This window comes from Capricornis sumatraensis, chromosome 16 (genome assembly GCF_032405125.1).
Source record: "Capricornis sumatraensis isolate serow.1 chromosome 16, serow.2, whole genome shotgun sequence".
NCBI lineage: Eukaryota > Metazoa > Chordata > Mammalia > Artiodactyla > Bovidae > Capricornis > Capricornis sumatraensis.
In genome coordinates this window covers 65,835,984-65,856,709 of record NC_091084.1, presented here as the reverse complement: position 1 = coordinate 65,856,709, position 20,726 = coordinate 65,835,984, and the positions used below count along the sequence as shown (strand labels likewise).

The window sequence follows — 20,726 nt, the reverse complement described above, 5'->3', positions numbered from 1 at the left end:
CTGTTCAAAATAGCCTACATATTTCCCCAATTAAGGGCAGTGCCTTCACTCAGTGAAATACCATTCACCCATTAAAAATTATGTAAGAGAAACGTGTCCCTTGATGTAGAAAGATATTTATGATATATACTATTTTTATATATGTATATGTACATGAATGCATATATGTGTATGTAACTACATGTATTTCAAAAATATTGATAAAGAATATATCAGCAGTTAAGAGCAGTTATCTCTGGGTTGGTGGAGTAAACGTTGGTTGGGCTTTTTTCTTTCTTTCTTTTTTTTTTTTTTTTTTTGGTTTAGCTCTATTTTCCACAACGCTTTGCTCTGCAATTAAAAAAAATCCACCAAAAGGTATTTTGAGTATCTAGGATAAAAAAGAAAGAAAGGGCTTCAGCAAGCCAAGGGTAAACCTTGAAAGACGCTTTCCCCAGAGGCACAATTTCCCAGCAGCTTCCTCTGTGCATCCCTCACTCCTGCAGTCTATAGTTCAGTCTATAGTTTCTGTAGCACAAGCTTGAGCACACCTGGCTGCAGGTGGCCTGGAGGTTAACAGTTGGCTGTGGCCGCAAGGGTCCCAGCCACCCACGTAAGTTGGTGAGTCAGGGCTTGTTTTGCGCTGTTGCAAGAAGCATCCAAGCATCAAGCCGGGAGGTCACAGAGAGGTCGTCTCCCATCAAGAGCCCATACAGAGGTGCTGATCTGGTAGACAAAGCCTTTCCTTAGGGCAGATTCTGGAAACCACCCTACAGTCCCCAGCTGCATTTCACATGCCTTTCAATTAGCTTATGGCTTAGATACAGCCACGCTCACATCCTTGAAACGTGGCACTATCTGCCCAAAATTAACTGCTCATTCTCAGAGCAAGACAATGACCACCACTCTCAGCTATAGATCACTTACTGTGCACCAGACACCTTGCTAAACTTTCTGTACACATTGTTCCTACTTGTTATCATTCTGCATGCTGGATGTTATTATATCTATTTTCTCAACAGCAGAAATTGAACTCTCTGATTTGTCTGCCCTTCCCATGAAGGAACAGAGCCAGGATTTGAATTAGGTCTGTAGACGTCTCATACAAAAGACTGCTTTTCCACCATCTGGCTTTTGGTTGGGAGCCCCCATTCTGGCAGCAAACATATACTGCTTTGTGGGTGACTCTATTATTTTTAGTCATGTCAGGAGCTATGTGTCTCTTCCTTTGGGTCCCACGGAGTGCCCAGCAATGGACTAGAGCATTGTGGATGAGAGAAACTGAAATTCCAGGCTAGTGAAATCAGGTTTAGGGAAAATCGTAACTTCTAATCTTCCGCCTTGCTCCTTTCTCTGTTCCATCATCTCTCAGCAATCTTGGAGTAGGAGTTGTGCTCCTAAATGCCTGTGGTCATATTAAACATTCTTCCAATGCTTGAGGTCATTCTTGGGCAGCGGTGGAGGAGGGCACCAAGATCTCCTCTGGCAGTTTCCTTATCCACCTGTTCTGCCTTATCACCCATGTTTCTCCACCTCAGTCTTCAAGCCTAAGCTGTCTTTCGTTGTCCATCATTCCCACATTTCAGGCTGCGTCCCCACTGTGTCTGCCAGCTAGATTGCCTGACAGTGAGGAGATAATAAAGAGGTGTTGAGTAAGCGAATGCACCATGAGTGGATGGGTGAATGCCTTGCCCTTCATCTAGTTAAGTCCTGCCCCTCCTCCAAGGTCGGGCTCCAGTCCCACCATCTCTGTGAAGCCTTTCCTCCATTGCCCTGGGCCTCAGAACGAACTCTTCACTCAAAACACTTGGAACACGTGCAGTCATGACACTGGTGTGACTCAGCATGTGCTGTCTCATACATATAAGGTGTCTGTGTGTCCTGCTTTAGTGAATATATGGTGCTAGTCAATGATTTTGGAGCCAGAGAGACTTGGCTTCCAGTTTCGGTTCCACCCATGTGACCTGGTAAACTTGGCTTAATCTCTCAGGCTCAGTTTCTTAACCTATTAAAAAGGGACAATGCCCACCTTCTAAATTGTCATGAAAGGAAACTAAGAAGTGCCCTTTCTCAAAATGCCAAAGAGTCAAATGACAAAATAATATGTAGAGCATAATCTTAGTCTCTTAAAAATAGGCGTTTCTTTTTGTAGGCTTACTTGCAAGTGTTTTGTGAGGGAATGGATGTGTAAAGTCTGAAAGAACACACACTGAACTGCTAACATATACAGTTAATCCCATCATGACCGAATGGTATAATAGCATTTGTTCATGTAATATACTATAATAGTTATTTGTGCAAATATTTATTTCCCTCCCAACAAATAGTAACAATCTGAAAGGCAGAAACTGATTTTACCCATTAGGATGCTAAATTATGCAATGGTAACTTCAAAATCCCAGATGCTGAAACAGCAAGGTTATTTTCTTGCTTCTGTTGCATGTCCATTGTGGGCTTGGCTGGCTCTAAACATCAAAATCTCTAAGGGATGCAAGCTGCCAGACCACTGCCATCTTACCAGGTAGCACACGAAAGGAAAAGAGAGAGGGACAGAGTGTTTGCTCAGACTTCTTGGCCACTCTGAACTTTAAGGAGGCACAAAGATGCAATCTTCCCATGTGTCTGGAAGGAGGTAGCATCCAGAGTATCTGTGGAGTAGCCAGCTGATTCACTTGCTGGCAACTTCTCATCTCTAAAGTTGGGATGATGCCTGGCCCATTGTGGTCACTCGGGTAGTACAGAAGATAATGCAATGCAATAGAATTCAGGTGCTCTTTGAGGCTCTGGAGAAAAATATAAAAATGGATAAGACCACCAATTTAATAAAAGATTAGTGAGAGAAAAGATACACGCTCAAGCAATTACAGTGGGTATGGTGACACACATGCTCTAATAAAATCATAACACCTTAGAAAAGTATATTAGTTTTCCATGGCTGCTATAACAACACATTTAGCAGCTTAAAATAGCACGAATGTGTTAGTTTACAGTTCTGTAGGTCAGACTTCTAATACAGGTCTCACTAAACTGAAACCAAGGTGTTGGCTGGATGCATTCCTTTCTGGACGGTCTTGAGTTCATCTCCTGCTTATTCAGTTTGCTGACAGAATTTAGTTCCTTGGGGCTGTAGGACTGCCGCACCATCTTTTGTTGGCTGTCAGCTGAGGGCTCTTTTCAGTTTCTAGAGGCTACTACATTCTTTGGCTCGTGGGCCCCTTCTTCCATCGTCAAAGCCAGCAAAGTGGTGGGTCTAGTCCTTCTTGCTTTGTGTCTCTACATCCCACTTTCCTGATTTTCTCTTCTACAGTTTTTAAAAAACTTTTTGTCTTATATTGGAGGATAGCTGATTGGCAATGTTATGATAGTTTCAGATGTACAGCAGAGTGATTCAGTTATAGCTGTGTGTGCATGCTCAGTCGCTTCAGTCAAGTCTAACTCTGTGTGCTGTAGCCTGCCAGGCTCCTCCTTCAGTGGGATTCTCCAGGCAAGAATACTGGAGTGGGTTGCCCGCCCTCCTCCAGGGGATCTTCCCGATCCAGAGATCAAACCAGCGTCTCCTACATCTCCTGCATTGCAGGTAGATTCTTTACCCACCGAGCCACCTGGGTAGACCCCTAGTTATACCTATACATACATCTATTCTTTTTCAGATTCTTTTCCCATTTAGGTTGTTACATAATATTGAGGAGTGTTCTTTGTGCTCTACAGTAGGTCCTTGTTGGTCATCCATTTCACATAAATACATCCATTTTACATCCATGTACATACATCCAGTATGTACATGTCCAACCTAAACTCCCTAACTATCCCTTACACTCACTCTTCTCTCTCTTCCGCTTTTAAAGACACAGTGATCAGATGGAGATGACCCAGATAACTCAGGACAATCACCACATCTCAAAGTCTTTAATCATAACTGTATCTGCAGAGTCCCTTTTGCCATGCAAGGTGTCTTATTCGGTGGTTCCAAGGAACAGGGCATGGATGTCTTTGGAGGACTATTTTTCTGCTTCCCACAGGGAGTTTTAAAAACTACAGATACATAAATATAAATTGTATATATATGCATATGTACATGTATATATATTTAATTATAACTTAATATATTTTGTGGTGGTGGATTCCAGGCTGAGGGTCAAGCACACACAAAGAGAACAGTGAGTCTGTGCCTGTTGTGTTCAAGGAACCAGAAGTGGGTGCCTGCAGTAAAGAAGTGACGCCTCAGGAGACACAAGGCAGGACAGGAGGGTGAAGCAGGCTTGACTGGCTGACTTGCTAGAAAAAGTGCACGGGGGCTGTGAAATCAGACATACCTGGGTTTGAGGCTCAACTCTACCACTCAGCTGTTCGATAATGAGCAAAGTGACTTAACCTCTGTGAACCTCAACTCCTAAACTGTGAAAAGAAGCTGCTAACAATAGTGCCTATTTCATAGGGTTGTTCGGAGGCTTATTTATGATAACATTTAAGGTGTTTAAAATTTAATGAAGGGTACCATTGTTGATATTACCAACCGTGTCTTTCCTGGCTGTGGTTGGGTCACCTGCCCTGAAGGGCAGAGTCTGGGAGAACCAGACAGGTGGGCTGCAGGAGAATTCTTCCCAGCCTCCTCTCCTACCTCTAAAGCCAACCCCATGGATTGCATGGATGACTTTCCCACTCATCAGATGTGCTTATTGTACCTTAAGGAGAGAGCCTGCTTCTACAAAAACTGTCTCTTTGTATGCTCTGAACTTGCCCTGATGCTGTGGTTAACCATGATGGACAAAAAGATGGTTCCAAGGCCAAACCTCAAACAAAATCATGTTCCCATACCGTCAAAAGGGTCTTAGGCACCTCTTCAATGCCCAGATACTTTTATCAATTCATTCTTCAATGATCCAAGGCAGTGAGCTTGATGTGTCCAGATCTTCTTTCCTCACAAAAAATTCTGGGCCCTAAATATAGACGGGGATGTCACAGATAATTGAACTCTGGCCAAATGTTCAGAACCATCTTCAGAGAAGTGGGGAAGGAATAAACTGGCTTTTGTATATGTATGTATGTGTACAAAAAGAGAGCAAATGTACTTTGCAGAATTATTGATTTTGATACACTTTGTAATTCTAAGCTAAAAAGCAAGTGAAAGAGGGAAAATACATGAAAACACAGAATTAACAGTGAGTGCCCAATTCTGAATTTTTTCTGCAAGGCTATAGCTCATATGTGGTGGTAGTGGTGGTTTGCTAAATGAACAGAACAGAGTTTTGAGCCCAAACTACCCCGGATGATGCAGGCGGCAGGTGAGAGCAAAGCCTTTAATCCTTGCCACCCACACCCTCTTCCCCGTGGTGAAGGATGACTTTTTTCATCCTAACAATGTAATAAATAATCATCTTAGAAGATACAGGTTACTAAACAAGAAAAAACTTACGTTCTGACCTACCTCCTAGATAAATCCCAATATTTTACAATATCCTTTCCATTTTATTTCCACACAAATACTTTTCAATTTTACCAAAACAGAATGACTTTGCATATGCTATCTTGAGAACATGAATATTCATTAAGCACCTGTATGTCACCTCCTGAACCCTAGTTTCCTGCTCTGTAACTCAAGGGTATTTGTAAACTAGTACTACAAATATAAACATAGTCAATACATGTTAAAAATGATCATATCATAAACAAGAATCATAACTATTATTGTCTTGCTTAATCATTACAGAAACTCTGCCAAATTATTACAGAAAAAACAGAGGCTTGGAGAATTGTCATGTAATCAACCTATATAAGTTGGAAGGGGTGAATTTATAAAAACCCTAATTTATTTGATCCACAACTCAAAGTCAGTGCTTCCCTAAAAGATGAAGAAGAGAGAGCAAATATTCCACAGATTTTTTTAATCTGGGATAAGACAGTTTGCTTCAGAATCTTCTTTCATCAGCTCATAGCCGATTTTTTCCACCCAGATTAATTGCTCCAAATCTTTCATTTGGAGAAGGATTTGCAAGAAAATCACAACTATTCAAGATGGCTTTTCCAAAGTGTAGTCACCTCCACTTTTGCCCGGTTCTCTTGACTTCTAGCTTTGGTCAATTCCTTTTTGATATTAATAACTTCAGCACAAATAATAGATCTTCCAGCAACAACTCAGTTCCCCCTCAACCCCTTGTAAATGCTGTGGAATTAAGAATTGAGCCCTTGTAACTTCTAAGTTCCTCATTAGAACACAAAGTTGAGAATAGATTTAAATGAAATTCAGCTATCATTGTCATCTATCTGCAGTTCATTAGATTTCATTTGTTGGGTTCCCACAGGCCTCCTGGCTAGAAAGACTTGGGCAGGTGTCACCCTTGCTGCCCTGCCTCACACACAGATACACGTGCATGTGTGCATGAGCGCACACAATGACACACACACAAATGCACACACTGAGCCACTGTGGGTCAGGTGTCTGAGTCTCCCAAAATCTGGCACCTCATACTGGGCTGGTCCAGATCATACTAAGTAGAGGTCGGCTTGGCACACAGCTTGGCTGTCTGAGGGATGTAGATTCAGGTGGAATTAATTAAGCTTAAGGGAGACCCAGTTTCCAGCTCTTAATTAATGTGTTGCACCTGCATCCAAGTGTGTTGCTCCTCTTAGACCAAGACCAAGTCCAAGCAAGACAAGGGGCATGAGGCCGCACCAGGACCAAAGTCATGTTTCCATGGCCTGTGGGACTGTGTGAGGAACTTCTGCACAGAGAGCTCCATTGATAACGTGGTTTGTCTACTGATGCTGACAAATGCCTGGAGTTCTACCATGAGAACTTCATTCCTGTGGATGAAAGCTTCGGAGTAGCAGAATATCATCTGTTAAAATGCACATACTGGGACTTCCCTGGCAGTCCGGTGGTTAAGACTTCACACTCCCAATGCAGTAAGCAGAGGTTCAATCCCTGGAAGGGGAACTAAGATCCCCACATGCCCCACAGTATGGCCTAAATAAATAAATAAAAGAAGATGCGCATACCTGTGGGGGAATAATGTAAGGCTTATAAACCAGTAATGCATTCATGTAAATTATTGCATTGGATGGCCTCATTATTTAACATGGCCCTCGAGGCATCAGGACACAGAAGTTTGAATGGAAGGCTTTACCAGGATAAGTGGAAAAGGGAGTTAGAGGTCGGAGAGCATCGGGCCCTGGGGAGGAAGGTATGAGAGCACGGCTGACTTTATAAACTTGATTTCCACTCGTTGGTGGGGTGACTGAGCTGCAGACACTGCTGGGTGACCTTCGGCAGATCCATGGCCTGTCTTGGTGACTAAGCCACACCCTGAAGGTGATTGAGGTGACCTACAGCTCCAGGCAGCTGGGTGAAGAATTAATTAATGACTATGAAAGGGACCTGAAAACACCAGGTTCTTTGACATGCAAGGCATGATTATTAAGTCATTAGGAGGACTGGCTAATTATTATTTCAAAAGTTGCTAGTGGAAGGGGCAACTACCTGTTGCACTCCATGGGAAAAACTTTGAGAAGGCTATGGGATGAGAAGATAGAAGGGATACAGGTGTAGCCTTCACCACTTGCTCTCAGCCTATGATGGAAAACTGGTCTTTCTGCATCCAGAGTAACCAGATTGTGGTACCAGGTTGGTATGTATTAGGATGTATGAGGACCAGCAGTCTGCAATGAGTTTTCTAGACTTCTGGTTTGGCTGTTGGTCTTTTCACCACCATCCTCCCAGGAATTAGGAATACCAAGCACTAACAGGAGGAACTGGTCCTAGCAACTCACACGCACTGTCCTTTTTTGGATGGCCCAGGTGGTAGGTGTGACCAAGTACTCCAGAGGTCAGACAGGGAGGTGGAGCCCAAGAAAGGTGTGGTTACACTCAGCCACTAAAGAGATGTGGGATCTTGTGCAAGTTATTTCCTTAAACTTCTTCTTCTACAAAATGGGGTCAAAAGCCCCTTCTTACTTCCCTTCTCTGAGGACTGATATTAAGACCAAATGGGACAACAGATACAAAAGTTCTTCATGAAGCATAAAATGCCATCTTTGTAACTGGTCTTTAATATCAGTGTCTGAAACTGTACCTATTTATTCCAGAAGCTTTATCAAACTTGACTTGGAGATTGAGATGTCTTTAAGTTTGACATGATGAATGAAGAAGATCTCTCAGGGGTATCATGTGAAGTTTTATTTGATCCATTGAATCTCACCCAACTGTCGGCCATGAGCACCTAAAATTTTGAGCACTTATCAGTGTTTTCATTAAAGGATTTTCCCTCTTGAAGGTTCATCGTTAAAATGTTCATCTTTAACAACAAGATGGAGGAGGAGTGGAAGAATCCATGTTTATCTTCTGATGCGTTCATGTTGAGTCGTGTCCGACTCTTTGAGACCTTGTGGACTGTAGCCTGCCAGGCTTCTCTGTCCATGGGATTCTATAGGCAAGACTACTGGAGTGAGTTGCCATGCCCTCCTCCAGGGGACCTTCCCAACCCAGGGATCGAACCTGTGTCTCTTACGTTTCTTGCACTGGCAAGTGAGTTCTTTACCACTAGCACCACCTAGGAAGTCCCTATCTATTGATGGATAAATACAAATTGGTTCATCACGTGAGCCAGTTTTCCACCATGACCCTGACATATGGGACTTGGAGTCTGTAACTTTTAATGAATGGGAGGAAGAGTTCAAGGAAACAGCAACCATAGAAGAGCAAGAATGCTTGGTGCCCAAAAAGTTCAGAGAGGAGAATCCTATAAAGAGAAGGACGAAAAATAGAAACATGTATTGGTAATACTATTAAGACTTTTGTATATGGAGGTGAGGGGTGGGAAAGAGGGTTCAAGAGGGAGGGGACAAGAGGGAGGGGACATATATATACTTATAGTTGATTCATGCTGTTGTACAGTAAAAACCAACACAACATTGTAAATCAATTGTACAATTAAAAATAAAATTTAAAACAAAGCAGAAGACTTCTGTATAACCCTTTAGATTGGAGCCTTTGTGTATATTTTCTCTCCAAATCCTCACAGGAGTCTGGTACATTATTATTAATATTTCCTTTTTAGAATTTCTTTTTATTATTTCCTTTTAGTAGAATAAACTAAGATCTAGAAGCTTAAATGACAGATCCAATACGTGGTGGAGACAGGACTCAGATGCAGGTCCTGAGTCCCTAGGTCTGTGCTTTTCCACCACATCCTCATGCCTACGCTTCACATTTTACCTGGAGAGAATCTCTTAGTTCAATTTTCCTTGCCCTAAAGATTTTATCTGTCCTCCTCTTAGAGAATGACTGAGACATTGGGAATGTTCTGTAAGTAGCTGTCTCCTTTCTTCTCCTTTCCCTTTTAGTAGGTCATGTCCAATCCGTTCAATGGAGGAATAATGATAGTAGTTGACATCCATGGAACATTGCTATGTGCTGGGTGTTTTGTCTGTAGTATATCTAATTCTCAGCACAATCTTTAAGATAGGTCTCATATCCTCAGTCTATAGCGGCACAGACCAAGGCTTCCAGAGTATAAATGGCTTGCCCAAGGTCAAAACAGCTTACCAAGTAGCACTCATGTTAAAGAACTCACCTGCTGATGCAGGAGGTATAAGCGAGGCATGTTTGATCCCTGGGTCAGGAAGATCCCTTGAAGAAGAAAATGGAAACCCACTCCAGTATTCTTGCCTGGAGAATCCCATGGACAGAAGAGCCTGGCAGGCTGCAGTCCACGAGGTCGCAAAGAGTCGGACATGAGCACACAGCAAACAGGAGGGCCAGGATTCAAGCCCAGTCTGCCAGTCCTTAAAGCCCATGTAAGAGGCATTGTCATCAGTACAAAAAAGCTATCAGTTGGTATCTTTTTCCTTTTTTAAAAAACCATCTGTTCTCAAATTTCTATGAAAGCTAAACCCTTAGAAGCCACTTTTACTTATAAATACTTCTATCCATGTTTCAGCGGGGCCCATGAGCAAGATCATGGCATCCAGTCCCATCACTTCATGGCAGATAGATGGGGAAACAGTGGAAACAGTGGATGACTTTATTTTTCTGGGCTCCAAAATCACTGCAGATGGTGATTGCAGCCATGAAATTAAAAGACGCTTACTCCTTGGAAGGAAAGTTATGACCAACCTAAATACATATTAAAAAGCAGAGACATTACTTTGCCAGCAAATGTCCGTCTAGTCAAGGCTATGGTTTTTCCAGTAGTCATGTATGGATGTGAGAGTTGGACTGTGAAGAAAGCTGAAGAACTGATGCTTTTGAACTGTGGTGTTGGAAAAGACTCTTGAGAGTCCCTTGGACTGCAAGGAGATCCAACCAGTCCATTCTAAAGGAGACCAGTCCTGGGTGTTCTTTGGAAGGACTAATGCTAAAGCTGAAACTCCAATACTTTGGCCACCTCATGTGAAGAGTTGACTCATTGGAAAAGACTCTGATGCTGGGAGGGATTGGGGGCAGGAGGAGAAGGGGATGACAGAGGATGAGATGGCTGGATGGCATCACTGACTCGATGGACGTGAGTTTGAGTGAACTCTGCGAGTTGGTGATGGACAGCGAGGCCTGGCATGCTGCAATTCATGGGGTCACAAAGAGTCAGACACGACTGAGTGACTGAACTGAACTGAAATGAACTGACCTGACAGCGACTTTAGCTATTAATTTCTTTATATTTATCCTGCTTGTAATTTATTGAAACTGAACTCTCTGAATCTAATTAGTTTATTTCTTAAAATATGGAAAAATTTAAATTCTCAATATCTTCTTAATATTGCTTTCTACAAATCTTTCTGTTCTCTGGTACAGCAATTCCAGTTAGATATGTTAGCTTTTGCCAATGTATCACTAACCCAGTTTCCCCTTTCATCCTTTTGTGTCTCTATACTTTTTTCATATTTTCCACATCTTGATCTCTGGAGGCTATTTACAGCTTACTGACCAGAGATGTATTAATATGTCCTTTGTTACCCAAACCTTGTGGACCAGAAACATTTCAATATTCACCTACATAGTAAACTGCCAACCAAAGGCAATTATTTCTGAAAAAAATCCCCCAGTCAATAATGTGTGAAGACAATTTCTTTAGATCTGTCTTTAATTCTATAAGGATTTTGACTCATTGCTATTTTTCTTAATTTCTAGAAGTTCTATTTTATTATTATCCAAATCTGCCTGCTCATCATATTCATTCATCCAATTAAAAATATTTTAATTAATTTTTATAGTTGCTTTACAATGTATTAGTTTCTGCTCTACAGACAAATGAATCAGTTATATATACATATATATCCACCCTTTTTTAGATTTCCTTCCCATTTAGGTCACTGCACAGCATTGAGTAGATTTCAGTGTGCTATACAGTAGGTTTTCATTAGTTATCTATTTTATATATAGTAGTGTGTTTAAGTCAATCCCAGTTTCCCAATTTATCCCACCCGCCTTCCCCTCTTAGTATCCATAAGTTTGTTCTCTATGTCTGTGACTGTATTTCTGCTTTGCAAATAAGTTTGTCTCTACCATTTATCATGCTTTTAATATTTAATTTTTATTCAGTGTGAGCCAAGCATGGGTCTATTTCTCATTTATTGTGGCTTGTTCTCTCATGTATATAGGAATTTTTATTTATACCATATTAAAACATTACCTATGGGTGTTCTTTGTGTTTGGGTTTAAATGGCAATCCACCACAGAAGATTAGTATTTTCTCCTGCCAGTTACTTGAGAGAATGAACACAGGAACTGCTTTTAATATTTGGTTTGAAGTGTTTTTGTAAACACACAGGTAGTATGCATTTGAATCCAAGTTCATATGATGACTTACTTATGAATAGAAACTCTTGGAGGAAGCAGTTTTTCTCTTTACTCAGAGTCATAGCTGAAACACACCTTGCTCCTTGCCAACCTGCTTACTGGGTAGATCCTGTTTTCCTAGATATTGTTTCTCTGAGGGAGTGGCCCTCTTGGGGTCCTGATTTTATATAGCAATCTGTATTCTGACTCCTGCTCTGAGCAGTCTCAAGTCCTATCTTCCTCCTCATGTGTTACAAGGATAGTTGTCAAGAACAAACAAAACACTTTAGGTTATAAGTTGTTGGAGAAGCTGCCAAATTTAGTGCTTAACTCTCTGGGACTGTATTGCAGCTTTGGATTTAGCCTCTGAGGGATTCTTTTCTCGAAAAATCTGCTAGATTGCTTTAAATTTTTTTACTTTACCTTTTATCTAGCATTTCTTATTTCTCCCCTCCTTTCTTTTTCTTGTCTTTTCTTTTTTTTTGTCAGAAGGATTTTACACTATCCAGTCCTCTATATTTCTGGAAATAGAAATCTTCATAACATATTCCCATCTCCTTCTCAGATGGAGAGCCCTCACTTATCGTTAAATTTCTCACTGAGATGTCATCTCTTCTGGGTAACATTCACTGCCTCTCTCTCTCTCTCTCTCTCTCTCTCCCCCTCCAAAAGCAGAATAAATGAGCCCATTGTCTGTGTTCTCAAATACTTGGAATATACATCTAATAAAGATCTCCCACATTTTTTATTATACTGATTTGCTTATCTGCTTCCTCCTACTGTTCTGCAAGATCCTGGCAGAGTGTTTTAGTGATCATTTTACGTTCGGTATTTAACACAATGCCGGACACAAAATAAACATTCGAATGGATATTTATTTGAGTGTGAATAAAGAAATAAACAAAACATCTTTATTTACCAGATGAAGTCCAAACTCATTAGCATGTCATTCAGGTACCTCCACTGCAACCCATGCTTCCAGCCTTATTATTCAATTAATGCATTATTAATGATTGCATCTATTCTTTATTAACTCATTCATTCATACATTTATTCATTATACAAGTACTTTTTGAGTGCCTATTATAGGCAAGACTCCATGCCCAGAAGTGGGAACATCTTCATGATCTCAGTCTTTGTGGAATATGTTAGCAAAGGGGAGCAAGTATTAATAAATAATTACATGATACTTAGTTACATTGTGATAAATGTTACAAAGGAGAGATAAGAGCCCTACAAGATAATGAAATGTGATGTGCATGTGGAAAGAGCATCCCAGGTGGGAAGGCGCTGAAACAAGAAAGCACCTGGTGAATATACCCACTGCCACCTCTCACTGGCTCTGCAACAGCAGCAAAGGACCAATCCTTGTTCCCTGAACAGCTCCACAGTAATATCTGGGCTCAACTTGTTCCCTCTGCCTCATCTGTCCTTATCACTCATTTATCCCCCTCCACCTCTATCTGTCAACATATCGGGATCCTACTTCTTTCCCAAAGGTTTTGTTCCTGAGGCCTCCCTTGGTCTGGAAATGATTTTACTGCTCCTTGTTCCCACTTGGTATCTCCAGTTATGGTGTTTATCTTATAGTTCAGTTATCTATGTATGCAAACAACGTGAGGGCAAGCAATATGTTTTATTCAGCTTGATAGGTTTGTGCTTGGTAAAATCTCAATTTGGCCACAGTTTACTTCTGTGGCAAGGTTATAACCAGATTGTGCCAGACCAGAAACCGCAATAACGTCAGAAAAGAACTTCAAACTGGTTTACCAAGAGAAGAGTTTTTTTAAAAACCAACCATGCCAAACCACAAGTTCACAGCGTTTTGGACAGGTAGCCAAGACCAAGACCTTTTCAAGCTTCCTTAGCACTATGAACCCACTGATCTGGCATGAAATTTAAAAAAAAAACCCCAAACTATGTAACTTGATTTGGTCATGTTGGATAACACCAACTATCCAGCTCTGCAGGCAAGGAGTTAGTGTGAAATGGTTAACTTTTCCCTGCTCCTTCCATAAGGAATAGATCCCAAGTGCTATCTGCCCCAACCATGATGGGTTGGAGGGCAAGGTATCTTGGGTGGGTGCACACTTAGGTAAAATCAAAGCAAAATTTAAAATGAAGACCAACACACCATATTTTTAAATATTTAAAATTTGTAAATTATAATCATACACAGTTAATTGAAATATGTTCCATCCTCCTACCTTGACAAATAAACCCTGAGAACAACATAGAAGACTGAGTGCAAGTGTGGAATTCTCCAGCACTTTGCAACATGGTGCTCAAGAAAAGCCAGTCCCTCCTGTTTTTGGCAATCCACTCTAGTACTCTTGCCTGGAAAATCCCATGGACAGAGGAGCATGGTAGGTACAATCCATGGGGTTGCAAAGAGTCGGACACGACTAAGCGACTTCACTCACTCACTCGCTCACTGTTTTCCAGGACCCCTTCTCCCCCTGACTGCATCCTACACCAAGAGTGTCTTGTATACACATAAATGTAAACATCCTAGCCCACACATTCAAGCTGCACCATCCTTCTCACAAAGTAGTGCCCATTGACTAACTCTCCCAGGTGCAGAGTTTATCCTCAGGAACAGTCTTTACTAGGGAAGAAGGCTGAGCAATCCCCAGAAGCAAGTTCAAGACCTCTTGAACAGGGAATTATTGGATCTAGAAGCATGGTCTTGAAGGAAAGATATAGGCTTCATGTGAACACCTTTCTTTGGTCTCATGGACCAGGTGCCCTAGCCAGACAAGGGCCAGAGTAAAGTCTTCCAAACGGTAGGGCCTGGGTCAGGAACCCCTTTTACTTGCAACTAAGGGTCAGTACCATAGAAAGTGACTACGATCTAGGTACTAACAATGGTAACAAAGAGGAAGGCAGTTGCCAACACATCAAGGTTGGATACACTGGTAAAACCATGACCAGTGTATCTTAAAATATCTTCTATATTTACATTAATGCTCAGATGATCTCATTCAGTTTTATGAATTTCAATATCACCTCTATGCAAAGCAAACCTGTTATTGCCATCATATCTACACTATAAGAATTGATACAGGAAGTTTATCAAGTGGAAGGACATTGAAACTAGAAGAAAAGTTGGATCTACTTTAAAGAATGAAGAGAAATGAAAACTAAAACCAAAGCCCAAGAAATATAAATAGTAAAACAGTACTAGTGATAAAATTAAACCTTAAAGAAAATCATTTAACCCAAAATAAGGTGAGACAAGGGGAAAGAGAAAAAGAGGAACAAAGACACATGGCATAAATATAAATCACAGGATACTAGATTTAAACACATCAAATTGATAATGATACTAAATGTAACTGGTCTAATCACTTGACTTAAAATGCAGCATCTTTCAAAACAGATAAGAAGGTAAGACATAACTAAACTATGTCTAAAGAAACATAATTTAAATAAAAAGACACAGGTAAATTAAAAGTAAAATGCCAGAAAGTGGTACATCATGAAGTACCAAGCAAAAGATATCTGGAATGGCTATATTTTTATCAAACAAAAGAGAATTTGCAATAAGGAATAGTCAGTTCAGTGGCTCAGTCATGTCCAACTCTTTGTGACCCCATGGACTGCAGCACGCCAGGCTTCCTTGTTCATCACCAACTCCTGGAAGCTACTCAAACTCATGTCCATCATGTCAGTGATGCCATCCAACCATCTTATTCTCTGTCAACCCCTTCTCCTTCCCCCTTCAATCCTTCCCAGCATCAGGGTCTTTTCCAATGAATTGGTTCTTCGTATCAGGTGGCCAAAGTATTGGAGTTTCAGCTTCAGCATCAGTCCTTCCAATGAATATTCAGGACTGATTTCCTTTAGGATGGACTGGTTGGATCTCCTTGCAGTCCAAGGGACTCTCAAGAGTCTTCTCCAACACCAGTTCAAAAGCATCAGTTCTTTGGTGTTCAGCTTTCTTTATAATCCAACTCTCACATCCATACATGACAAATGGAAAAACCATAGTTTTGACCACATGGACCTTTGTTGGCAAAGTAATGTCTCCGCTTTTTAATATGCTGTCTAGGTTGGTCATAGCTTTTCCTCCAAGGAACAAGCGTCTTTTAATTTCATGGCTGCAGTCATCATCTGCAGTGATTTTGGAGCCTCAAAAAATAAAGTCTCTCACTGTTTTTATTGTTTCCTCCATCTATTTGCCATGAAGTGATGGGACCGGATGCCATGATCTTAGTTTTCTGAATGTTGAACTTTAAGCCAACTTTTTCACTCTCCTCTTTCACTTTCATCAAGAGGCTCTTTAGTTCTTCGTTTTCTGCCATAAGTGTGGTGTCACCTCCATATCTGAGATTATTGATATTTCTCCCAGCAATCTTTATTCCAGCTTGTGTTTCATCCAGTCCAGCATTTCTCATGTTGTACTCTATATATGTTAAATAAGCAGGGTGACAATACACAGCCTTGACATACTCCTTTCCCAATTTGAAACCCATCTGTTGTTCCATGTCCAGGTCTAACTGTTGCTTCTTGACCTGCCTACAGGTTTCTCAGGAGGCAGGTCAGGTGGCTGGTATTCCCATCTCTTTGGGAATTTTCCACAGTTTGCTGTGATCCACACAGTCAAAGGCTTTGGCATCAATAAAGCAAAAGCAGATGTTTTTCTGGAACTCTCTTGCTTTTTTGATGATCCAACAGATGTTGACAATTTGATCTCTGGTTCCTCTGCTTTTTCTAAACCCAGCTTGAACATCTGGAAGTTCATAGGTCACATACTGTTGAAGCCTGGCTTGGAGAATTTTGAGCATTACTTTGCAAGCATGTGAGATGAGTGCTTAAACAACGATTCTTTGGAGGAAAGGTTATTTGTCAATGAAGACAACTTTAATGAGTTTCTTGAAGAGGTCCTGAGCCCTTCATTTAAATAGACAATACCCCTGCCACCACCATTAATTGAAGTTCCTCTGGTTACTGATAGTAGGACTGAAATACGTGCAGTTGCCAAGAATGCAGTAACTGTGAGCAGCTCCATGAAAAAGAAGAGTCAATGAAGGAAGTCCTCTAACAGAAGAAGAAAATCTAGAACATGCTACCACCTCAATTACTGATTCTGATTCATCTGTAGCAGTCACAGTACTAGAAGCAGACAGTTGTGATTAAGTTGCATGCTTGCAACAAGAGGCTCTTGATGTTTCTCAAAAGCAGTTTGCAAAGTCTCAGCAATCTAAGTTAGAAAAGGAACCTGAATTTATAAAAGACAAAAGTGCTGTTGATGAAAATGAAAAAAAAAAAGATAATTTAAAAGAACCAGTAATAACTGAAGAGAAAGAATTGGATGGAAATCACCCATCTTCATTAGTGAACAAAACCGCAGTTCACAATATACCTGGTTTTGACCACTAAAGTAAACCAATATGCAAGATGATAGTGATCAGGAAGCTTCCATAACCCTCTTATCCCTGTCTATCAGAGGGCAGACAGAATGAAAACCACAATCATAGAAAACTAACCAAACTGACCATATGGACCACAGCCTTGTCTAGCCTAATGGAACTGTGAGCCATGCCGTTTATGGCTTGGGCCACCGAAGTTGGATGGGTCATGGCAGAGAGTTCTGATAAAAAGTGGTCCACTGGAGAAGGGAATGGCAAACCACTTCAGTATTCTTGCCTTGAAAACCCCATGAACAGTATGAAAAGTAATATTACCAGGCACAAATAGGAATTATTTTATAAAATTGATCAAATCATCAGAAAATGAAAGTCACTCATTTGTGTCCAAGTCTTTGCAACCCCATGGACTATACGGTCCATGGAATTCTCCAGGCCAGAATACTGGAGTGGGTAGCTGTTCCCTTCTCCAGGGGAATCTTCCCAACCCAGAGATAGAACCCAGGTCTCCAGAATTGCAGGCAGATTCTTTACCAGCTGAGCCACAAGGGAAAGCCAAGAATACTGGAGTGGGTAGCCTATCCCTTCTCCAGTGGATTTTCCCAACCAGGAATTGAACTGGGGTCTCCTGCATTGTAGGTGGATTCTTTACCAGCTGAACTAGCAGGGAAGCTGGAAATCATCAGAGTTCAATTCAGTTCAGTTCAGTCACTCAGTCGTGTCTAACTCTTTGCCACCCGATGGACTGTAGCAAGTCAGGCTTACTTGTCCATCACCAAATCCTGGAGCTTGCTCAAACTCATGTCCATCAAGTTGGTGATGCCATCCAAGCATCTTATCCTCTGTCATCCCCTTCTCTTTCTGCTTTCAATCTTTCCCAGAATCAGGGTCTTTTCCAATAAGTCAGTTGTTCTTCACATCAGGTGGTCAAAGTATTGGAGTTTCAGCTTTAGCATCAGTCTTTCCAGTGAATATTCAGGACTGATTTCCTAGAAGACCTAAATAATGCAATCAAACTAACCTGAACTAACTGGGATTTATAGAACAATAGCTGCTGCTGCTGCTGCTAAGTCACTTCAGTCGTGTCTGACTCTGTGTGACCCCATAGACGGCAGCCCACCAGGCTCCCCCATCCCTGGGATTCTCTAGGCAAGAATTCTGGAGAGGGTTGCCATTTCCTTCTCCAATGCATGAAAGTGAAAAGTGAAAGTGAAGTTGCTCAGTCGTGTCCGACTCTTAGCGACCCCATGGACTGCAGCCTACCAGGCTCCTCCATCCATGGGATTCTCCAGGCAAGAGTACTGGAGTGGGGTGCCATTGCCTTCTCCGAGGACAACAGCAGAATATTCTTTTTTTTCGAATATTCATGAAACAGTCACTAGTCCACATTCCTGGTCAGAAATCTGCTTCATTTATTTTAAAGCATTGAAATTACACAGAGGTTGTTTTTGAACAAAATGGAGTTAAATTGAAAATCATAATAAAAATATATGGATAATGCCAAGTTTGGAAATAGAGCATTTTTAAAATATATTTTAAATAATTCATGGGTCAAATAAGCTATCATAAAGGAAATTGGAAAATGTTTAACTGAGTAAAAATGACAATAAAATATATTAATACCTGTAAGATAGAATTAAAGTAATGCTTAAAATGAAATTTTGGTGGCTCAGAAGATAAAGAATCTGCCTACAATGCAGGATACCTGGGTTTGATCCCTGGGTGGGGAAGATAACCCTGGAGAAGAGAATGGCAACCCACTCCAGTATTCTTGCCTGGAAAATTCCATGGACAGAGGAGCCTGGTGGGCTACAGTCCATGGGGTTCCAAAGAGTTAGACTTGACTGAGTGACTAATACTTTCACTTTCACTAAAATGAAATTTACATTATTAAATGCTTACATAAAAAAGAGAAAGACCCAAAGCTATTTGTCTAAGTTTTCAAATTAAGAAGCTAAAGAATAAGAGTAAATTAAACCCAAAATAGCAAGAAGGAAGGAAATAATAACAATACGACAGAAATCAATGAAATAGAAAAATGACAAACAATAGAGAACATCATGAAACCAAAATCTGAGTCTTTGAAAAGATTAATAAATTTGGCAAATCTGTACTGATCAAGGCAAAAGAGAAAAAGTATAGATTATCAATATCAAGAATGCAAGATGGTATCACTGCAACTCCTACAGACATTAACAATATAACAAGTTCATGTAATAACCAACTGTAATAATAAATGTTAAACAAATCTAAAGCTACCAAAAGCATCTCAAGATGCTTTAAAATTTTTAAAATCTTTATAGTCCTGTAACTATCAAATAAGATTACTTTATAATTTAAAATGTACCCACATTTAAAATGCAGGCCCAGATGGCTTCATTGCTGTATTCCAACATTTAATTAAGAAAGTATATCAACCAAAAAGCATGTTTCAGAAGGGCTTCCCTGGTGGCTCAGATGGTAAAGAATTTGCCTGAGATGTGGGAGACCCAGGTTCAGTCCTTGGATCGGGAAGATCCCCTAGAGAAGGAAATGGAAACCCACTCCAGTATTCTTGCCTGAGAAATTCCATGGAGAGGAACGTGATGGGCTACAGTCCATGGGGTCGCAAAGAGTCAACATGACTGAGTGACTAACACATTAATTCATAAACATGTTTCAGATAACAGATGAGGAGAAACTACTTCTCAATTTACTTTATGAAGCCAGCATTTATTTCAAACAGATATTTCAAAGAGGAAAAGAGCAAAAGCAACAGATAAGTATTTCTTGTGAACATAGATGAAAAATCCTCAACAAAATTCTAGCACATTGAATTCAGCAATATATAAAAAAGATAGCATATTATGACTATATGTGATTTATTCCAAAAAAAAAAAAAAAAAACACTATGCTGTAGAAATGTGTCCATTTACATAGAAGTACATTGGCAAAGAGACTGGAGGAAAATATCAGGCCGTAAAAAGTATCTCTTAAAGGGGAAAATATATAAATGTGTACAAACAGAAAAGAATCTCAGTGACTTCCATAGGTTTGATGGAACCGTCTGATTCAAGACCGGAACAATGACATTCCATATAAACATAACTATCGGAAAGACGTTGTTAAGCTCAACAATAAGATGTACTAGAAACACAACAAATGTAAAGTTATGAGTGTTGGTTAAAGTCAAAGATGCACTTGGCTCTGGATCCTGAAGCACATATTAACAGCTGAAAGTCTGTTCCTGGGTGGTAAAAGGAGCACAGTTTCATCTAATAAGTATCACTGCTTATCCGACTCTGTGCGACCCCATAGACGGCAGCCCACTAGGCTCCCCTGTCCCTGGGATTCTCCAGGCAAGAATACTAGAGTGGGTTGCCATTTTCTTCTCCAATGCATGAAAGTGAAAAATGAAAGTGAAGTCGCTCAGTTGTGCCCAATTCTTAGCGACCTCATGGACTGCAGCCTCCCAGGCTCCTCCGTCCATGGGATTTTCCAGGCAAGAGTACTGGAGTAGGGTGCCATTGCCTTCTCCAGGAATAAGTATCACAGTACTGCATAATCCGCAGATGGTTGAATCCAAGGATACAGAACTTGGGATAAAGAAAGTTGACTGTAGAATT

The 20,726-nt window shown here is 40.7% G+C and overlaps 1 pseudogene; it reads left to right on the top strand.

The window, feature by feature from the left end:
• The first annotated feature begins 7,055 nt into the window (after positions 1-7,055).
• Positions 7,056-17,217, top strand: LOC138092228 (protein kintoun pseudogene; annotated as a pseudogene).
• Positions 17,218-20,726: the final 3,509 nt, after the last annotated feature.